Source organism: Bactrocera oleae, chromosome 4 (assembly GCF_042242935.1).
Source record: "Bactrocera oleae isolate idBacOlea1 chromosome 4, idBacOlea1, whole genome shotgun sequence".
Lineage (NCBI taxonomy): Eukaryota > Metazoa > Arthropoda > Insecta > Diptera > Tephritidae > Bactrocera > Bactrocera oleae.
Window position 1 is genome coordinate 4,582,547 of NC_091538.1, and position 23,394 is coordinate 4,605,940.

General features: G+C 35.1%; 2 non-coding genes across 2 annotated transcripts; one reads left to right on the forward strand and one right to left on the reverse strand.

Annotated features, from left to right (window-relative positions):
• Nucleotides 1–8,904: 8,904 nt before the first annotated feature.
• On the reverse strand, nucleotides 8,905–9,031 carry TRNAL-CAA (transfer RNA leucine (anticodon CAA)). Its single transcript has 2 exons — nucleotides 8,994–9,031; nucleotides 8,905–8,949 (listed from the first exon to the last, which is right to left on the reverse strand). It is a non-coding gene; the product is annotated as a tRNA-Leu (tRNA).
• A 12,797-nt stretch (nucleotides 9,032–21,828) lies between these two features.
• TRNAN-GUU (transfer RNA asparagine (anticodon GUU)) lies at nucleotides 21,829–21,902 on the forward strand. Its single transcript has one exon. It is a non-coding gene; the product is annotated as a tRNA-Asn (tRNA).
• Nucleotides 21,903–23,394: the final 1,492 nt, after the last annotated feature.

Consider the following 23,394-nt stretch of genomic DNA (forward strand, 5'->3'; position numbering starts at 1 on the left):
TTCTTATTGTTATTCAACTTAATTGTTTGTAATATGATAAGAGACACAATAATGTTCGTTACACCATAGATCAAGACCCCACTCGCTCTCACCCTTTGTTCTTGCATTTTTGTTTTTGCTTTGCATCATCCAGAAAATGACACGCATGACAGCCACCTGTCCGCCATTATGGACACTCATTGAAGCATCAGTCAACCCCTTTCCATACGCACCGCCACAACCACAGGCGGCCAGCCACCAGCTCAAATTCACTGCTGTTTATTCATTTGCCCAGCATTGGCTACGGCTTCAGCTATAGCTTCAGCTTCTGTTTCAATATCAGCATCCCATTTCATGTCCAGGCCATTAAACACTTTCACATTTCATAAAATGTATATTTACACTGGGTCTTCACTTTCGGTCGGCCGACATACCCACATCAGCGCTATCGGCATTGTCAGCAGTGTGGCGTTTTAATTTTTGGGGTGTGGTAAATAGCTTAAAAATTAATTACAGTCACTGCATGCGAGAATTCATGGAACATTCAGTGAGTTTTGGGTTTATATTGCAAGGCAAAAAAGTGGTGTGTTTGTGTGTGCACCGAGCCATTCATGTGCTTTAGTGAGGTTATTTGATGCCTGAAATTGCATTTCATTCATTCATTGTATTTGCGCTCACTCGCATTCCTGTACACTTCACCGCTTCAAGGGAAGTTGACAAATTCTATAAGGGTATTAAAAGGGATCGTGTTGGAGGTTGACGTTGTAAGATTTATGTTCCACTGCTTTACTTCATTTGAGTATTACATCTCCGAAGGGCAATGATGGCCTGCCTGAGAACAACGAACGATTTCGACAACTTCGTGCTAATTACAATATAGCATACGAAGCAAACCTGTGAAAGCTTTTAAGTGGAATATAAGACGAAGAGGATTTTCAACTTCACATTTGTTTGGAAATTGCATTTCGAGAACTCTAGGTATCAGTATTAGTCTGATTCTCAATTTTTTTCTCAATTTTAGAAATTTACTGGATGACTGTAAAATATTGCAGGTTAAACTTTATACTCAATGGACAGTTTAGTTTAGCAGCGTCATCTGTTGTCTTATTGCTTTGTTGCTCAAATCCGGTGGAATTAATTCAGTAGTCATTGAAGAGTAAACCTTAACCCTACAGTACTCAAAATGATCTGCCGAATTTGTATACCACCACAGTATCTTAGACTTTCCAAAGATGTGAAAAGTGGATTCATATCTCCGCTAAGCAGAAATATTGCACATCGGAAAATGGCAGGTTTACAGCTGGCGGTTCTACTGTCGTTTCTTAAGTCAAGACGATCCTTGTATATGACTTTCTAATAGCTTCAGCGGTTACCTGTTCGCAACTAGCATATGTCAGAGGTAGGTTTTGTAACAAGTTTTCTCGAAAATACTAGAATCGAGGCGAAAGCTCTCAAAAAAATTGTATCTTTTAGTGAAAAAAATTAAAAAATTCCATTTAAGCAATAGAGAAAACATTTGTTGTTTCAAGCGTATATTTGTTTTCCACATCTTCTTTCTCTGCTGTTCCCTAATAAGTTGTTGCACCATCTGTTGTTTGTCACCAATTATATACTATTTGTGCTGTGCCTTTAAAACCACTTTATAAACAAATGATCTCCAAAACAAATCATTGATTTCATCAAAAATTACGCGTAATAATTTTGTGCACACAAAATCCTACATAATTGAAAAATTATATTTCTTCTAGTGTATTTATGCACTCGAAATTTATCACCATCGTGAATAGATTCATTAATTTACAAAGAATTTCCGAATAATTTCAAATATTTCGAGAGCAATGAATTTGGTAAAACAATGAAACCAAAAGCATAGAAATTTTTGTCATTGCAACCGCAGCGTACTCAAACTTGCCGTCCCCCTCACACACACACATATCCACAGAAAAACCTCATATGCTAAATTTACAAATGCGAGAGTATAAGTATGTAGACGTATTTGTGGCATGGCTTATGCGCGCTGTGTATGCAATTTTTAAGTTATGCGCGCGAAAAACCGAAAAACCGCAATAAAATATCCTATCAAATGCAGTAGCAGCAGCAACGGCGACGGCAACAAATCCAGCATGCCAAGCGTTGATTCGAATTTGGTTATGCCACAAATATGTTGCAAATCCCCATTCCCTCGGGTTCATATGTAATTTTTTATTTATTTACGATGTGTGTATGTGCATGCGATGGCATGTGGCTGCGCCCGCGGCGCTTATTTGGCGGTTTCGCCAATTTCATATGAAAATCTGCGGCTTTATTTATTGTGAATTATTCGCGCGGATTTTTACCATCGCACTTCGCGTGTGTGTGAATATTTGGCAGCAAACTCATTGTAGATTGGGAGCACAGTGTTGCATAAAATTTGTTGGTGATTTCTTTTGTGTCATTAGTTAGTTAAGTGGTGTGAGGAAGACCTTCATTTGCAAGATTTGATAGCGCAAAGTACAAATTACGAATTTCAACAGAAAATTGGGGAGGAAATATTCACAACTTCCCGGAATGTTTTACGGCAGACTGTAGGAAGGAGGAACTGAAATATTAAAGTTGGAGTTATCTTCATAAATTAAAGTGTCTGAAATGCTTCGAAGACTGAATTCGAGAGTATATTGCTGTTACTTAATTTTCGCTAAATTTCTTAAAGGAAAAATATCGTAATATCTAAACTCAAATAATCAAAACTTTTCTGACGAAGTCAAGCTTATGGAAGCTCATGGAAACTCCTGAATTTCATTAGCCATTAGAACTGAGACAACAAACAATAGTTTCGCTCAAACGTATTCTCTACAATAATTAAGAACCTTTACTTTCCGCGAGCACCCTATTGACCTCACAGTAAGCTCAAGCCTTCATTAAGGTGCTGCTAAGTCAGATTTTGAACAACCTAACTCCGTAACCTATATTAAATCACAAAAAAAAAATAATAATAATAATGTGCCGAAGTAAAATTAATGTCACAGCATGTCACTCGCCGAAAGCACGCTGGCGTACCGCGCGCATAGCTTTCACCAGAAAGCTCCACTAATCACACAAGAGATCGTAGCGCTTACCAGGCAAGCGCTCAACGAAATCTCATGACCGCAACACAAATTTATTCTCACTTTGCTGTTTTGGCACTGTATGTAACCTTCCGCACTCATCAATTCCGACGCATCAAGCTTGCCACAAGAGATTTTCAGCATTTTCAATTTTCGCCAACATTTCAATGGGTCTTTTGTACAAATTTTTCGAATTAAAAGTGGTATAAGGTGGAAAAAACAAATTTAAAGCACAACAATGAGAAGTGTTTAAATATTTCACAGCAGCCAAGCCACGCAGAGCAACACTGTGCTGCTCCCCAGATATTTGCGCTGGAGAATGTGTGGAACATTTTTCGAAATGTGGTGAGTAATGTGCCGTTCAAACGTATGGTTTAATAATATGCACGTGCGCTTGTGTCAAAATGTTTGCATTGAAAAATATAATTTGTTTCGCCTGGTTTTTATTTATTATAGCTTTTAGGCAAATTTTTTGTTTTTTTCCATTTTTTAATGTATACCTTTCTTTAAATAATATGGAATGTCCGTTCGGAATTTCATCGTTTTGTTCTCTTCTTTGTTGTTGAGTTTACCATTAACACATGCCAGTGAGCCAGCATTTTTACCATTGAATGTAATTTAATTCTCATATTCGACTGACTTTTGAAAACATTTAATTTTGGCCTTTTGTCGGCTTCATTTCCACCCACTACAAATTGTTTTGGTATTTTTTATATTTTTGTAAATCATATTTAATATGTGAAGGTCTCTCTTCTCTGTCATGAAATTGATTGTGTAATTTAATTTTCTAACACCTCATCAGCGCTTACAAAATATAAAAAACTGTTATAGTATAAGATTTATTTTTCCGATAAATATTTTCCCCAACGTTTTCCCCCCTTTTGATCAAAATTATATAGTTATACCCTCAACAAAGTAATCGAGTTTGGCGAAAAGTTTGTAACACCATAAATTAAACTTTGACGTTTCCTATAAAATATATATATACGTGACAAGTTGAACCGATCACTCCATGTCCGGCTCTCCATCTCTCTATATACGAAATTTTTCGCCCATCCTCTACTCCCCAGAAACCTTTATCTGCATAAAATTCGGAATAGATTATGTATTATCCAAAGCAATGCCACAATCTCACAGTAAATTTTTTAAACCAAACAACTATAGCATATAGCTGCGATATAAGCTGATCGCACTTCTTCTTGTATGAAAAACTTTTATTTGATGATATATCTTCATGAAATTTGGCACGGATTATTTTAAAGACAACGATACGATATTTAAAGACATTTTCGGGAGGTAGCCGGTAGAGGTAGCATATAGCTACTAAAATTCATGTCCTTGTGTGGAAAGCTTTTATATTTGACCAGATATCTACATGAAATTTGACTTGAACTTCTACTGAAGGTGTCGCTATAATCTTCGTACATATTTTTCATATCGAACCACTGTATCATATAGCTGCCATACAAACTCATCGCTGAAAATCAAGCACTTGTATGGGAAATTTTTTAATTGACAAGATATCTCCACGAAATTTGGCACTAATTTATATCGAGGGCAACACTATCATCTGTGAACAAATTTTTTTAAACATAACCACTATAGCATGTAGCTGCCATATAAACGGAAAAGTCAAAATCAAGTTCTTATATGGAAACTTGTTTTTTTGAGATTTTTTATAACTTCGGTGCAACCAAAAAAAAAAAATATCGAAAATACTTTCTATCAATTTTTGTAATCATGTAATAAAAGCAGTAAAACCTAAAAGTAAAATATTTATTAATTTTATGCCAATATATTTTATCCATTTAGCAACTAATATAAATGAATTTTATAAAAACAATATTTTAAACATTTTACACCCTAAATACGATAGGCATCGCAACATAGTAAGTATTTTCAACAAAATTCTATTTTCAATAACACTTAAGTTGTAGGCTAATTTATAACAATTTGTCTGTTGCGGAGCTAAATCCTCTTCGTGTACAAAACAAGCATACACCACTGTTATACATGTGTATACACAGTTACACACACACATTTCGTTTAATATGAATGACCTGTGCAACAAATTTGGTAAATTCGTAAAATGCCTGCCAGCACTTGGATAAAGCACATTCGCAATGACTGCAAATTCCCTTTTAATTGCAATGATTTAACTTCAATTTAAACTTTTCTACAACCAAGCACAACGCACACAACCGCATAGCACACACATACATACTTACATATAAATAATATGATTGCATGTGTGTGTATATCAACACTTCTGATTCATTGCTGCCCCAACTCATTTGATGCAAACAAATTTTAATAGTGAGCAGAAATGCAATTGGGAAAACTCACACACACAGACACAGAAGTTGACTACAACTTGCACACACACACACACAGTGACACTGGTGTTTTTGATTTACGTCGAGCGCGCCCATAAAGCTTATGCAATAAATTTATCAACTACAAATTTTCGAGATTTGTATGGCTATAATTGTTGTTGTTATTATTGTTGTTGCTGTTGCTATTGCTGTTTGGGGTGACGATGATGCTGCTAGCAAAAGGGATTAAAACTTATCAGACGCACAGAACGTGGCACAGCCCGTGGGGCATAAGGCTAACTGCTGGCGTCAGGTGAGTGGGTGATTACAACCGAAGCTGGTAGGTGCATTGGCAGGGCTTCCAGGTGTGCACACACAACTGCACATACTCGTACATTTGTAAGCAAATGTATAGACATATTTATTTCGTTTTATCTGCGTACTGTTGGCCTATCATGCGTCAATTTAACAAACTACAGCAACAAACTTTAGGCTGGGCATGACATTGTCATTTGGCGTATAGTTGTAGTTAAAACTTGCAAAAAAAAAACGCAACATAAAAACAACACAGACGCTCTGTATATCGTGGCGCACTAAGCGGATCTTGTGCGTATGCCAGTAGCCCTACAAAGATATATTCTCAACTAGTCGTAAATCGGAAAAGCGATTGCTGAATTATAGTGGCTGAATGAGGAAGGCCACAGTGGATATTTCAGGGGTAAAAAAAACAGCTTATGTGGACATACAATCGCTAACACGCGTGTGGGAATGATGGGTGCATAAAACAAAAAAAAAACTACTGTAGGAATGCTGTAGAAGTCAGACTAGCCAAAGTGAAAACGGTTTTAGATGCAGCAGCAAAAATTAATTTAACTGCAATCCAACTTCACGACACTGTAACGTATACTCAGAAGTTTTGGAATATTTTTTAATTACATTTTTTTGCTAATATTACTATTTAATCGCACTACCATAACTTTCTATTAGATCTAATTAGATTAGAACGAACGGTTTAGTGTGAATCCCAGCTTTGATCTCTTATTTGCTTTCATATTTATTTTATCATATGTTATTTATATACTACATACTACATACACATACGTATACTTTATTCTAGTTTCATTACAACTCATTCCTCATAATTTAGTTTACTTTTGTCAGAAATTACCCATAAAACTTTATATGGCCATTTTGTTATTTATAGACCTTTATTTTGTTTCAAACCTTATGTTTTACTAGCGGTACTTTAGCTATCTCGCATTGCCTCGAGCATGTTGTCAGCTGATATAAGTATGTACACTCTCAAGATGTTTTGTCTCATTTCGTACCTCATTTTCTGGTCCCATTTGATATTCACTTTTATTGGCTCATAATATCTCGTTTAAACACATACCTTATTTCCCAGCTTAATCCCATTTTGTTGGCTATAATATTGGTTTTAAATTCCCCGTATTGTGTCATAACTTCATGCTCTCTCTTGCGTTATTATACCCTGAATAAAGTATATTAAGTTTACCATGAAGGAAACTGCAGATACCCCATAAAGTAGCCATGTTCGTCTGCCTGTCCATCTGTATATACTTGAATTAATCTCTCCGTTTTGAGATATCGGTCTGAAATTTGACTCATATTCTTTTCCCTCCCAGTGTCTATTCATATTCTTATAATCGCTGATATCAAACCACTATAACATATAGCTGCCATACAAACTGACTGATCCAAATTTAGTTCTTGTATGGAAAATTTTTTGATTTGAAGAGATATCTTCACAAAACTTGGCATGGATAATTTTTTAAAGCAACGCTACGGTATCTGTAGAAATTTTTCAGATCGATCAAAATCGAGTTAAAGACCTTTTAATACCATACGGTACTTATAATTTTATATATTAACATTATCGATTCGAGATTTGTCATCCTTTCTATCTCCTTCTCTTCTCTGAAGTATTTTTTAATGAAGCATCCTTTGACCAAATGAGATCATCCTAATGTTAGCACTGTTATTCTTACTTTAAATGCAATTTCATACACCATTAGGTAGAGTACATACATGTATATACAAAAAGGTATTATGATGATAAAAACAGGAAAGAATTCGTACTAGGAAGGAGGTGAAGCTTCACAAAAATAACGAGAACACCACTCACCATCGAGCTTGCATTCATTTATACAATGTCACAAAAATACATACATACAATAGTTACATAATATTAATAAAAATATATGAGCGTAATACAAGTGTGGCAAAGGTGGGGACTTTTCACGTTATTCCAAACACGGAACCCCAACTAAGAAGTGCGCATCAAACTTAGTTCCACATATCAACTTATTATCTACCAAGAGCTTGTTGCACGCTGCACTTAAGAAGCTTAATTCATATGTAACTAAGTATATCTATGACCCTCAATTCTCAGCGCAATTAGACAGCGGTGGCTCCAAGTACCCAATGTTGTTGTTGTTGTTACCCCATTACATTTGTCATAATTTTCCATTAGCTTTGTTAATATCAAAAGTCAACAGTGGCATTATCAGCATGATTATTGTTGGTGGGTGATATGTTGTTATTGTTGTGATTGCTACAGTTACTATTTTTATGCCGCATTAGCCGTGGCACGGTGCAGACATACAAATGCATAAAAGTACAATTACATCCATGTGAACAAAACAGTTGTGGTCTGTATGTATTTATATATATACAACTGTATATGTACGTATGACACCGGTCCATTGAGGTTTTAGCTAAGCCATCAGCCCTTAACACAGTCGGCACTTCATGCGCAACAACAGCGGCAAACTTGCCAGCATAAAATTGTTATTTTACACTGCCATAGCATGCCTTTAGGCGCAAAGCCATGCCGGCATATTACATAATATAAGGAGCAGCATCCTGGCTGGCAGTCTCATACAACTCTTAATGAGTATTTATGACTTATGCAGTTGCACAATTAATCTCGGATTTTATGATATTATGATTTGCTATCATCACACATGCATACATGCTTATACATATGTGAAGACTCACATACACATATATTGTTGGTTTATCTGCCCTTATGTGTTTTTGATTATGTTTCGGTTTATTTGTGCGCCACGTCTGCACTTTTGCTCCGTTAATTTATATTGAACTTTCAGTTAGGGAAGATGTAGTCTGATATGCGTTATTTCCCGGGAGCTTTCAAGTGGCAATGGCGGCTACCGTTTCCGCTTTTTGCATTGTCATTAGGGGTTGGTGGCTATGCTGCATTAAGACAGCCATCTCTTCAAATTCATGTGATTATATAATTATCAAAAAATCAAATTTCTTAATGTTAACTTTCATTAAAAGCTCAAGCTAACGCGCAGAACTTGTTTTCAACTTTGCTATTATTTCTAGTAAAATCAAAATGTAATGTGAGAACCGAGTTTATATACAAATTTTTTGTTACAGTTACAGTTATAATTCAATTAATAGTAAAATTATATGAAAAAGTACAAACAAATGCATTCAGTTATCAAAAAAAAAACCTCAACGCCAATAAAAATAATTCTTGTCAGAAGTGGGATTCGAACCCACGCCCTCAGAGAGGACCAGAACGCTCTATAGGAAACCCACTATTTTAGTAGTAGGTAAGTTTGCACTTGAGTCTGGCGCCTTAGACCGCTCGGCCATCCTGACACATAACGGAAATACGGATGAATACCGTTCGGTTTGGCAACAGCTGATTGAATTTGAAGATATTTTAAATAAGTTTCAAACCATAAATTATGAACTGTAAAATTGTTTTGTTAGATTTTTAAGTTCGATAAGATAAATAGTTCGTTTCTTAATGTATTATTTTACAGTTTTGTGAACGATTTTTGGCACCTTTGAAAAAAATCTATTTTTATTTCATATTCTTACATTTTTTCTATTGTTTCAATTCCCTGTTTATTTCCTATTAGACTATACTTGTAGTAACAGAATTAGCTAGCAAATTATTAAGTCTCTCATTAAGATATCAAACGTGTTCTAATTTATATTGGTACAACTAAATACAAAATACAGATTTCCTTCTTTCGTTTCCTGCCCTCCCTTTCCGTGGTATTTTGCTAGAGTACAGTGGATTTCCATAACAGCTTAAATTACTAGCACTTAAACATCGTATATATTATGCTAGTAGAACCAAATTAAAAAACAACAAGGCAAATATAGTACAAAGCAGCAAAATTAAAAAAAAAAAAACCAGAACAAAAACAAATTACCGCTAAATGTGAAAATAAAACAAGCAAAGCAAATCGCAGCACTTCTTTTCTTCTTCTGCTTAAAAATCTTACTAACAAACAGTTACTCCATTTTTCTGTTAGCACAGTAAGCACAATGATAAAGAATGCACAAGCTGAGCCCGTTAGTGGCCATGTCGCTTTGTATGCGTTTTTAACTTCTTAGCTTTGTCAGGGTGGAAGGTAAATATTTTCATTGCAAGAAGCATAGAAACACAACAATAACGCGCAGTTTTTCTTAAGTAGCTAACCGTGCTGTAGGAAGACCAAATAAAAACAACAAAAGTTATATGAGGAAAATAATTCAGAAACAACAAAACATTAAAAGCTTTGTCTTCGGAGAGATTAAGACGACAGTCAAGACAAATAATAATGGGCGGGATTTTCGGCACGAATAAATGCTAAGACGGTGCTTAAATTATAATTTCTTGTGCTGGATTAAAAGCATCTAAATAGACGTTCTAGAGGAGTAGAGAGATAAAATATGGAAAACGTTAAACAAATTGTATAGTGCGTGAGTGAGATTTGTGCCTTGAATTTTGCAATAAAAATCGGTGTGAGAAACGAGTAAAATTCATTTCCACAGAACATAAAATCAGAAGAGAGGTTATAAATTTGGAAATAATGTCACTTAAAGATCAACTAATATAAAAAAATATGAGATATAAAATTCTTATAAAAAAAACTAGCATTAGCGTGGTATTTACTTCACACTACTAGTAGATAGTACTATATAACTTAAAAATAACATGTATTATAGATTCCGACTATTAATAGAACGAAATGATCAAAAGTAGTTTTATACAATGTTGCCATTTTTCCAAGGTGTCCTCGAATGAAGAGAGTGGTTTGCATATGCCCAATACAGGGTTGTGTTTAGATATTGAAAATGTTCCTTGGCAACTGTAAGCCCCATATTTCTTCAAAACTATTCTCCAAAATTATGTAAATAAACAAGAAACTAGCAATATATCTCATTTCTTCTTTTCTTTACCACTTTCTGGCAATTAAGGACCAAACACCATGGTAATTACCGATTTTAGTACTAATTTACCAGCAGTTTACTACCAAATATACATCATTATTGCGCACTATATTTTACTTAGCTGCTGGATGTTAACTGTGGTTTTCTCTGCCTTTAAATCTCTACTTCTTTCAGTACAGATGCATTTTATTGTGGTTTCTTATATTCTTTTACTTCGCCTTATACACATTTTCTTTTTGTATGTAAGCACGGGTGTGTATATGTTTGCGTAACTGTATTTTATTGTCTCTTTCGTTAATCTCAACGCCAAGGATTTATTTCTATTTTATAATTATCCTGGTGGATTTCGTGCCTCACAAAGACAAGCTTACAAAAACAACAAAACACATATACAAAAAGTGCAAGTAAAAGTATTTAGTAACAGTTTTTTTTTTTGACGTTTTAAATGAATTGCGCAATCCCAAAGCCGCACTACCAAATACATGTACATCTACTTAAGTATATCCTGATTCGTGTATGTGTATATAATATGTACATACATGGACTACTATTCGGCAGCAATAAATCCCACCATCGCTCTATCAACGCTATTCCGCACTCACGTTGCAATTTTATTGTCTTTTTGTGGGTTTCGCTATTCTAACGGTTTGTCTGTTTCTCCATTTGGCTGCTGTGTAAGCTTGTAAGCACCTCAGCGTCCCCTGACTCAACTCAAATAGCTACCACTGACAGCTTTTGCTCCTTGGCTTTCGTTACTATGCGCTTCTCTATTACCCCCTACCCCTTCTGTTGTTGTTGTTTTTTCGTTGTCTGCTACGCTATACAACTTAAGCGGCTTTAATTTGCCAACAGGGATTTTTAATTATTTCACTTTATGTATTTGATTTTCCACCCACACACCGATTCATCGTCTCACCGCCTCAGAGCTGGCTAGCCTTGTAAGTATTTTTGGCCGTAGTCGTAAATGAGTGGGCGATCGGCGGTCTACAGTGGTATTGTTAGTGTAGTTGGGTGTGAAGTTTTGGTTGTGTTCGTACGTGCCAGGGTTGCTTTGATTTGGCGGGCGTACTTTTGTGGCTTTGTTGTCAGTACGTTGGTTGCTTGATTTGAGCCAAAAATCTGTTGTCGGGAGTATTGAGTATTAACTAAGTATAGTGTACACTAAGTAGTATTAGTGTGGCGATATGTGATTTGTTATAGTGTGCGACAATTGATTCTTTACACTGATTTAATTTGCAGCTAAGTAAAAGTGGCGGTCTGACAGACTTAAGAGATATATATAGATACTGTAGATATTAGAAAAAGAGCTCATATCCCGGATATAATCCCAAATATGGTGAAACTGAGAAGACTTTGACGGACTAAGGCTTCAGATTCAATAAAATTGTGTGATTCGTCGAAAGAAAAAGCTCATGATACAAAAAAGCGCGAAAAAGTAATCAGATAAAAGTCTAAGATTGCTTTATAAACCATAAAATGTATTTTAAGCTTTCATGTAAAGCTTTCAAAACGTTTCAGTGATAAGATTATGTATGATTGTAACTATTCCTACCATTTAAACATTGGTTTCTAAGCAACATTTAAATCTTTCGCTAATATATTGAACTTTTTAAATCTATTACTTACAATTACTGTATTGTAAGCTTTCACTTAACTCGAACGCTTTTTGAATCTTCACTTTTATTTATACCATTTAACCGTTTTCTATAATGAGTTCTAAAAATAGGTTATTTAAAGCATTTTTTAAATCCTATCGAGCTTTTACATGAACACTCTGCGAGGCTATATTTTCTAGTTCAGAATATTACATAGATATAATACCATAGTGTTACAAAATATTTTGATATAGACATATAATGTTTGAAAATATACAGAAAATAATATTGATATTCGCTATCACCGCAAAGCATTATTCTACTTGTACAACTAGTGTGTGCTTTTGATTAATTTTCTTATTTGTAAAATTGACTATATTCCCCTCACGAATTCACTAACAACTTACCTGTTTAAGTAATATGACTATTTAATATTCTCCACTGGCTCAAATCTTAAGAAAATGCATATCTGCCAATCAAATTTAATTTCAACATTTTCCAAATTACACAAAAATACACTCAAAAGAAATGTTAAAAGTTCCAGAACACCAACTTACCATTGCCACTTAAAACACATAAGAAGAACTTCGTTAAATGCACTTTGACTACATTTTTTGCATTCATTGCCACAAAGCTTTCGCTGCTCACGCGAAAGCTAGCTGACGCTGACTTTGCACTGATAAGACACAAATTAAATTAATTGCATACTTTTTGCGCGGAGAGGTGAGTGATGAGAATTCTACTTCTTATTTGTGGTAAAAGCAATGGAATGGAGTCGAGCTTAAGTGAAGCTAGTGGGTTGACTTGTACTTATATATATTATAAAAAAGGAATTGAAAGAAATCGCCGTAGATAAAACATGAGAAAAAAGAGAAAATATAGCGAAGATTCGTGGTTTTTGTGTGCGGCTACGTTTAAATCTAATTATTTTAATTATACCTTTGTGTGCGAAAGCGCATAGCGCAACGGCTGTAGTAGCACCAAGAAACATAGAAAAAAAATAGAAAGATAGCAGTTGATAAAAGTTGATTTCTAAGCGAAAAGAGCGAATTTCTATTGCTGCAAAAAATTTTAGTTTCAACATTTTTATGAATATTTGTTATAATATGTTTAAATGTAAAAAATATAAACGGCCTCTGTTATCCAACGCGCTCTGGTATAAATGAATTTGTTAAAACTTTGCCATTTCCAACGTAACTTTTTAATTTTCTGCACCACTTGCGCTACAAAATGCGTTCAAGCGCTGAAAACTAACAAAAAAAAAAAAAAGATAATAATAATAAAACGTGCCCTTCCTTACACTCAGCCCCTATGCGCACAAGCACACACACGCGCAAATTAAATACGTAAGTAAAATGCATTGGACGCCTGGGAAAAATGAGATACATTCCGGAGGCTAGTGAACAGTATGCAAGGCTTGTTGGAATAGCACGTTTGATATGCGCGAAATGGTAATATCCGCCACATTGCACAAGCAGGCGGTGCATTGGCGCCTAAAAGTATGCTGTTGCGCGCACTCAAGCGTGCAATACATTCAAAGAGATACGAAGAGCGAAAAAAGTACAAAGAAGAGGGGAAAAAGTTAAAAATTATTTATTATGTGAAAGCTCATTATAAAAGCTTTCACTATTTAACTTTTACTTTAATGTAAATTATAAAATTTATAACTTTTTTAAAAATGTATGCCATAGGGAATTCACAAAATATTAAAGGAAACTTTGGCTTTTACTGGATAAAGCTTAAATTACTAAAAGCTGGATGATAAAATATAAATATATTTTTAATGCCTTTAAATTTTTATTGCAAGCAATGATTGCTTTGTACAAATTATCTTTAAAACAACTTTCACAAAACTATAACGCTTTCATCAGAGCTTTCAACTTTAATTAGCGGACTTTCCTGTAATACAAAAAAAGATCTTGTTTCAAGTTTTAAACTTAATTTACTCTCTATTGAGTATTTATCTCTGATTCATGATCATTTTTCAAACTATGTAAAAGATTTATAATTTTTCTCTATGTGCTGTGGAAGCTTTAGGTAATACTTTCGCATTCACTAAAATTAATGCGAAGAACTATTATCACTTCGTGTGGCATTTTTACTTAGACCACTATAATATAAGCAGTAAGCTTGAAATGAGCTTTCGCTTGTGTGACATAGCCTAAGCTTAGTATAGCTTACCCATTTTCATAAAAGCTATTTTTCGTGGTATAAACATTCGGAGAACCATATGCAGCCTCACACTTACTTCCTCTTCTTTTTTTGTGTTACTCGCATTCTCTTCGACTCCAGTTTTTATAACATTCTAAATTCTTTATATAATTTGTTTGCGCTCTTTTTTGTTTAATGCGCCTCAGTGCGTTTTTTTCAAGCGTACGTGCGTTAAGTTTAATGTTTCAATTTCAGTCCGCCCACATTTTCAACACTTCATCCTTGCCGCATCCCTTCAAACTTTTCCCTCTTTGCATTTGTATATGCGTAAAACACAGTTGCAAAAGCCAGTCGAGCGTCTCAAATTATTCGCAGCTGGTGACAGTTAGCGTGCAAAAATTGAAATTGATTTCCGTTTCAAATTGCGCTTTGCCGCCGAAGCGTAATCATTACATTTTTGCATTTTTTGTAAATGAAAATTTTTTGACACTTTTTATAACAGCCACAGGGCGCTTTCTCTTTAGAAGTGGCAAAATTAAATTAATCGAAATAATTGCAACATCTTGCTGGACAACAAAAAGGGTTAGCATTAATGTGCGCTTTTTTGGTATGCAGTGGAGAGCGGTCACAGCTGATGCTGCAGCATTTTCAGCAAGTAGACTTAATAAAATGTGCGATATAAATATATATAGCACAAAGCCAATTAATAAAATGATCGAGCTAACTGCTTTTGGTGGAAAACTTGGCATCTCAGCTCTTTATTTAAAAGCTTTAAATTAATTCCGGAAAATGTTTGAAAGCTCTTTCCTGATATTCATACTAAGATTCTCATTACGATCACTTTTCACCAAAGTCCGTTTTCGCTACACTCCCTTTATGTCAACTTCTACAACATAACCCATTTCCACGGTTTCTTATTTTATAGATATGCAATTAAGACTGCTAAATAAAATAATTATTATTATTGTGAGCATATCTACGACAAAGTGACAGCTGTCACACTCCCACTCACTCACCTAATATAAGACCAGTTATGCCCATTGTTGCATACTTTATGGAGCGCACACAATGTGCAGTTACGACTGGTCAAAGTGTAGCCCTTTTTTACGGCACAATTAACTCATTTAATAATTCTAATCGGAATTATTACCGTATTTTATTAAGCCACTAAAATTGGGCAACGTGGCAAAATATGCAAAAAACAAAAATGAAAGGAGTTGTGTTACAAAGAAAAAGTATAAAACAAATAAAAGTGAAGCATAAGAAGAAGAAAGTCTTCTTGGCCCGCACGCCAAATGAATCGTAAATTAGCTAAGAGAGAATTAAGCAAACCCAAGGGAGGAGGAGTGGGGTATAGCAAAGTCAGCAGGTGAATAAATGAAGCTTGTAGTCAGCGCAGTGTTTAGCTTAGGGTCAGTATTTTATTTTTATTTGTTGGACACCTTTATCGAAGTCGCCGAATTCAACCGAATTTCCTGCAACCTTATTTTTCTTTATACATACTCGTTTTTGTTATTTTATGTACGTACGCTTATTCCTTGGCTTTGTAAGGTAGGATAAGAGTTTAATATTTCAGCGCAATGATGCTTATTGCGTTTTCTTTATTAGCCCTTGAGTTGCCGCTATTTTTGCTTTGTTGTTGTTATTGCACTACAACCTCATGCCACATCATATTCTTATGACGGCCAATTACGAAATTTGAATTGTTTACCAACGTTTTCCAAGCACCCAAACAGTTGGCGAAAATTAACCAATTTACCAAAGGGAGCCTCCGGTGTAAAGCGGTCAAGCGCACGAAATGCAAGCTAACTGCTAAGAGGTTGAGGTGGTGTGAGAAATTATAATTGTTCCAACGCAATTTATCGTAAAAACGATAAAAAGGATTTTACGAGTAGCGGCGCGTTCACATCGAGTGATTAAAAGGAAAGTCTGAAGGTGAAACAGAAGCGAGAGCAGCTGAAATAACAGAAATTAGAGTCAATCTTAAAGCGCCGAGGGAACGACTTCGAAAAGTGTTGTAAAGTCGGTAAAAGCTGAGTGGCCGCCCTTATGTTGCTATTTCGGTACAAAGCTATTGACGATGATTTGCCCTTGGAAAGACTAATAGCAATAACGAGTTGAATTGTTGCACGTTAGGTTTGTAATTTGCTCAGATTTCAAGCAACAATCGGAGTGGAGTCAGCCTCTTTTATTATTTATACGGAAATTAAAATTGGATGTTTAAATCTGTTTGCTGCTAATGAATTGTTAAATTGTTTGTTGGTAATAAATATGGCATAGAAGGAAGGGTAGAATATTTATTTTAGAAATAATGTGGATTGGAATATCAAGGCAAATTAGTATGGCATCTAGCTATTTTATATAATATTTAGCGGTCTAGCGGTCCTGTCAATATATAATTAAAATAAAAAGCTTTTTTCTAAGTAGAAATAAAGTGAAATTTGCGGTGTAAGCGCCAGATTAAGTTGTCTGTAACAAGAAATATATCAAATAATAATATGATATATAGATTATTAAGTATATTTTCTAATAATATATTATATAATCCACTAATTTTCTATCAAGCACTTCGGAGGAATTAAATAATTTGTTTTCGGTAATTGAGTCGGAAAAGTGGCATAAAAAGGCTTTCGAATATAAGTAGAATTTCGTAGATATGCGACGCTGAAAATTTTTCAGACCTTTTCATTATTGAATCAGGCGCATATTTCTCGGTGATTATTTCTGTGAAAATCTTAAATATCAGCTGAACCGTAAAAATCGCAAAGCCATGAAAGCACAAGTGCAGCGTGCTAAAATAAATGTGCAATGGCAAAAGCTAAGAGGACGTGCGGAGAATTTCGAAAACGATGGAGAGATACAAATGCTATCATCAAAAACAGCCGACTCACTACCACAGCAAAGCAATGTGAACGAAAACACTTGAGGATCATAAAATTAAATTCTATCAGCGTAAGAAGTAGAAAAAAAATTGAAAGAAGCTTTAAAAAGTAGCAAAAAATAAAAATGAATCTATATAACAGCTGAAAAATAAAGAGACTCTTCGCCAAATTGCGAGAGTTGCTCAGAAAAAAACACATAACTAAGAAATTACAAAGTGCTACCAGCGTCGAAATGGCTGAGGAGGAGTACAAGAAGTAGCGAAAATGAAAGATATTGCAGAAAAAAGAGTGAAGAGAAAAGCTCAACGCACGTTTCGTCGAGTGCCACAGCTTCGGCAGAAGGCAGAAGAGCGGGCAGTAGAAGAATTTTAAAAAAAGTGCCAGCCAATGCTTAACAAACCATAAGTGAATAAAGTGTGCACTCTGCCAACGTATATTCACCAGCATGTATGTGTGTGTGTGTGCGTGACTTGCAAAGAGGCGTGGCGTTAATAAATTTCGCAGCGTCGCTCCTACGTATATGCAGCGCATTGCATAGCACACGTGCAGGCGCAACAGCAATCGCTGTTTGTTGTTGGTGAGCAGCAGACAACAGGCTGTGGCCAAAGACAAACGGCAGTCAGCAACAGCATTGCCATTGCACTGCGCATAACACGTAACGGCATAAAAATAAATAAACGAAACGTTGGCGAGCCAAAACCGTACAAAGTCAAAGTAAAAATTATTGCAGCAAACGAGACAGCCGAGTTGGGGGCACGAATGCACAGTAATGACAGTTACTGGCATAGCTAAAGCGCACCACTTGCAGGATAACGACTACAGCATTGCATTTGGTATTTTCGGTAAGCACGTTTGCTGCATAAGTCCAGCCGAAAATACGCAATCGAGCAAGTGTGAGACTTACGTAAGTACGTGAGTGTAAACAGGTGACTTAGCGCCCACAAACGAGCCAACGGGACGATATTGGGTTTTTGTAATAGGAGTTTGAGAGTGAGAAGCAAACTTAATTTACTTTTTAAACAGAATAATTTTAGCTTCTTAAACTAAATTTTGTTTTCTTTTCATTAAATTAAGTAGAGTTTGAGCTGAAAGTAGGTTTGAGAAGCCGTTTATCAAAACCAGTATTTAATAAACTGCCACAAAATATAAATAGTCATCTCTCTCCTTTTAAAACACGCTGGTGGAAATAGGTCTTAATATTTTAACCAAAAAGTAATGTACTTCCATTTTTCTTTCCGTTTTAAATTCTAGCAAAATAGCGCTTTTATAGCAGGAGGTTTTTTGATCAACAGTGGAAACTCTCTATTAGCTTTCTCTCTAAATGAAAAGATCAGAGTGTCAGTGGATAACCTATACAACCGGCTTTTACTTCTCATTTTATGCTTCCCTATGGTACTGTAGAGGTTCGATAGCTCCTTACTATGTAGAGTTATTCTTTTTTCTGCTTAATTTTTTGGTTTTCAATCATTTTGATTTATATCGTCCTATTTCCGTTCGGTCAACCTAATCCTGAACCAATATGTCTTAGCCGATTTCCTAAACTTGTTCTGCTAACGAGCAGCTTTCGTAATTGTACAAGTATATCAGCGACGTGAAATATGCTTCTGGATCATCTCAGAGAAAGTTTATTCTATAATCGCCACTTCACTTCAGCTTATTGTATAAAGTTACCGAGTGAGTTTTATAATGAATGCGGTCGTAATTGCATAAAATATTACTACAGTAGCCTTTTGTGATCTACTCATACATATATATCGGCTGTTCGCTTTTAATTTGAAAGGTTTTGAAGGTCAAATCAATCTGTTCATCCAAATTCTAATGTAATTAAAAATTTTTTTTAATAATTTACTGCTATTTTCATGACATTCCAAGAACAAGTCGCACACCCGAGCACACACCCACCTCTCACACTCTGAAATTCCTTTTCCTCATGTTAATTAATACTGATATGGGTTTCAAATTAACAAATTCCCATATAAATACATTTGATTGTTTTAAGACTTTGGACTTTTTAAGACATTTACGCACAACTGACAATGTGATAACGGAATTTGCTACTGCTGCTGTGACTTAATCCTGCAATGATAAGGGATCACCATGACAAGCCAAGGCAATAGGTATTTGTGGGAGTGCGAGGAGTGGTGCCGAGTGACAAGGCAAATGGAAGTAACGGCAAAACAATGCCAGCTACTAAATTGCTAGCTAGCTAAATGAAGTTAAGACAAAAGCAACAATACTTGCAAAAACAAAAACAACAAAAATATATGCAGAAGCTTGTAGTTTGAGAAAGAACAACACTATCCCACAACAATAACAAATACATAGCAAATAGAAAAACAATAAAATGTAACCGAGCATAAGTGCAGCAGTGAAATATGCAAATTTGATTAAAACGAAAAAGTTACGCAAGAAATAATAAACAAACACAAACAAAACTGACCGGATCAACCCAGTAAATGAGTGAAAGTTATGCAAAGTGGAAAACAATCAAATAAAAAAAATACCCTACGCAACGAAAACATGACTGTTATCTTAGAATTTTCTTGAAACAAGCGCCTCATAGCGTAAAGGTTCGTTGTGGAGGATGAGTTGGCCGGCACTTGCTTACTTAGGACACGCATAGCCTTCAGTGCCTTTTTGCAACAGAACTCTTCATACACTTGCGTTATTATTGTTATTATAAATGCATGAAAATAACTTACTATTGTTGTTGCTATTGGGTTATTTAAAATGTAAGAGACGCCTAAGTAGATGATGACGAGTTTGCCAACAACGAAATTTGTTTGTGTCTGTGTGTGTCGTTCACAATTGTAGCACAAATCAGCAGCGTATTAAAAGTTGTCACTCAAAATTTTCTTGAGCCGCACCTTACCTTTCCTACGGCATTTCTCAAATTCTAACCAACAACAACACTGGCTTTCATACATCTCTGCCACAGGTTCACTTGCCCGGCTTGCCTCGTATTTTCTTAACTATAAATAAATTATGCATGTTTGGAAAATCTTGGCAAAACATTGTCGTAATCGTCAGACAGACAAGATATGCTCACACTCCTAGCTGTAGTTTTCGTATTGTTGTTGTTGTTGTTGTTGTCATAAACAGCATGTAGGAAGGCGAATACATGCAAATTAGAAAGGCGTGCGGAGTGCTCGGCGCATGTCATGCTGCTTGCCTTGCCATTGTTTGGCATCCTGCTGACAGCCAAATACAACAAAAGGATAAACTCTAAATCCTTGTTTAAAACTTATGCGTACCAAATGGACAATGGCGCTAAGACGGCTGGTCAAACTGCTGCTATGCTACAGCATAGCCTTGGCTTAGCAGAAATTTGCTGAATTATATGCATTTACATATCTAATCGAAGGCTCCTGCTTCTACAGCATAAGCCTGTGTAGGTAAGTGTGGGGATGTGTGCTTTGCATAGCATAAGTCTTTGGATTTTCACAATGAATGAAAATTGTAAATTAAATTACATTTTGCTATGCCAACAGATGCGCAATGTGTGTGGACTAAATGATTTTTAATTTTTTTGATTTGCTTGTGAAATACGGTTGACAGTTTACGGAGACAAGGATGGCAATTTTATTCGGTTTTATTCTATTTACTTAAATGTTGTAACGGTATCTTCAAGTAATTTGTAAAAGTTATGTTTGCAAGTTGATTTTAAGGGTTGGAAGGTTCTTTGCGAAAGTTTTTCAAATTGTTGTGAGTAAAATGACGAAAGTCTAAAGGTTATTCGATTGGAATCGATGTGTGGAAACTTAGGCATGTGGAGAGAAGTAGCATACGCTACAAACTTTTTACAAAAGTGCATCAAAATAAAAGGAAAGAAAAGCAGCAGACATTTCGATGTAAAAGCTATTTATATAGACTACCAGCTCTGGATCAGCGTGAATACCATGTTGATTACATTCTGTGGAGCTTACACGTGTGTAACCCAATGCACTGTTTCGATTTTTTCGTCTTGAGTATTGAGAAGTAACCTATGTCACCTTTTACATTTCATTGTGGTTCCTGTCAAACTGCGAGCTACTTATACACATATTTTGCTTTAAGCCAGACTGATTGAAGTTTTTAAAATATGTCATCAAACAAATTATTGCTTCTCCAAACTACTAACCGAGTTACTCGTATATTTTCGAAAACAAATATTACAAACAGCTGTTTCTTATTCCTAAATTTCTCTGATCTATAACTAGTATTACGTTAGTAAATAGAAACTAACTCAATAATGCTTCACAAAACAGTATTCCTATTCTTTTCAGGCGTTTGGCGACGATCAAATACTTACGTCAAGCATTGCCAAGCCTAAGGAAATTCAAATATCAAAAATGTTTCATAATCATCATGCAGAGCCGACAAATGCCGACGACGCCAATGCACTTAAAGCGTGGATGGAATTATTTGATCGTCTCCAGGGCTGCTTAGTCCATATTAAAGCCAAAAATGGTTTACATTTTTTTATAATACCAAAATTAATTTGTTTCAAAAATATTCTTAATTAATCAATTATTTATGAAGTCTAAATTTATGCTGATTTTAATTTTTCTGCTCTTAACAGCATTTTGAAATTGGCTACTTCAACCAAATAAGTCGCATCGCCTCCGTGGCGCAATTGGCTAGCGCGTTCGGCTGTTAACCGAAAGGTTGGTGGTTCGAGCCCACCCGGGGGCGAATGACTTTTTTTAATTAAATTTATTTCTTTTTTAAATTTACTTAAATATATTTTGGTTACATACCGCCGACAGACAGTCTAGAGCTATATTTTAAAATAAAGCCCAGTCATATAATTAATTAATATATATATATATATTTGCTTAGCCTGGGGGTGAAATTTGTAGATTATAAAAAAAAAAATTTTGGGAACAAAAAAACTTTTTTTTAACATCTAGAGGCGTACAAAATTTTGATAAGTTTTCTAGAAGCTGTGGAGAGTCCTCTTTCGGGCCAAATAAAAGTTATCAACTTAAAAATAATTTTTATAGTCATTATTGGAGTTTTAAAGAAAGTCTTAAACGACAACATAATTTCCTTAAGCGTTAAAATAAATTTTGAGTAAAAAACTGTCAAATTCGGTAATTTTTATATAAATGTGAAGAGTTTAACTCGAATACAACGACGAGAGTCCTTAAATATAATTGTGTACTCCATCAATATGAAAGCTGAAAATATATTCAATGCAAGTTTCGAGACACAGAACTTAAGTTAACATTTTCTAACAACTCATTTTTCGAAGAGCTCCACTGCTCCAGAAAAAATCTTTCAGCTATAAACCACTTTCCTTCACCAATAAGCATTTGTTGACATAAGCATTAATGAGCCATAAATTCATTAACAAAATCAAACATCTCATGCAATTAGCAAAACAATAAAATAAACAAAGAGTGAAAGTTAAAGTTGTGCTTAACGGTACTTTTGTAAACATAGACAATAATTAAGTAACAAAAAGAAGTAATTAAGGCGTAAATCAACAAAGTGTTCCCAAGTACAAACATATGTACCAATAAATGGATAATAATCGAAATTGCAATTATTAAATAACTTTGACCTATTAGCAAACAACTCCAACAAAAAACGTTTAATAAAATATCTAACGAATTAGAAAAAATCAAGAATACTAACGAACATCTGCACAAACAAGGTACAACGAAAAAAATATAGCACAGCGAATAAGTTCAGAAGTAAAAGTATGTTCCGGAACAAAAATCAATCAAACAAAAAATATTACAGCTTAATTATGGCATCATTAGAGCGGAGCAAACACAAGACTGAACTTGCTGTTGTTCAACCGACAGCTAAAGGTTGGCTAAGTGTGAGCCATGACTGGAATGAGTTAAACTAAACTAACTACAGCTACCCAATCATTCTCATGTTAGCCGTTTCTGGTGAAATGTTGGAAAGCGAAAACCCAAAAAGTTGTTAGCATATTTTGAGGCGTAAAAAGTAATACAAGCAGAAAACTTCAAGAAGCAACGTTGCAAAGCACAAAAAAGCAACACCAATCAGCAACAAAATTTTTGGGCGATAAGCAGTAATGAGTGTCCTCGCAAGCTGTTTTTTTTTTCGCAAGTACAAAGCGTGCAAACTTAAGCAAACTAGTAGAGCGTAAAACTTTTTCCTAGACATTATGAAGCACAAATTTGCTTAACCATTTTTGTATGCGTTT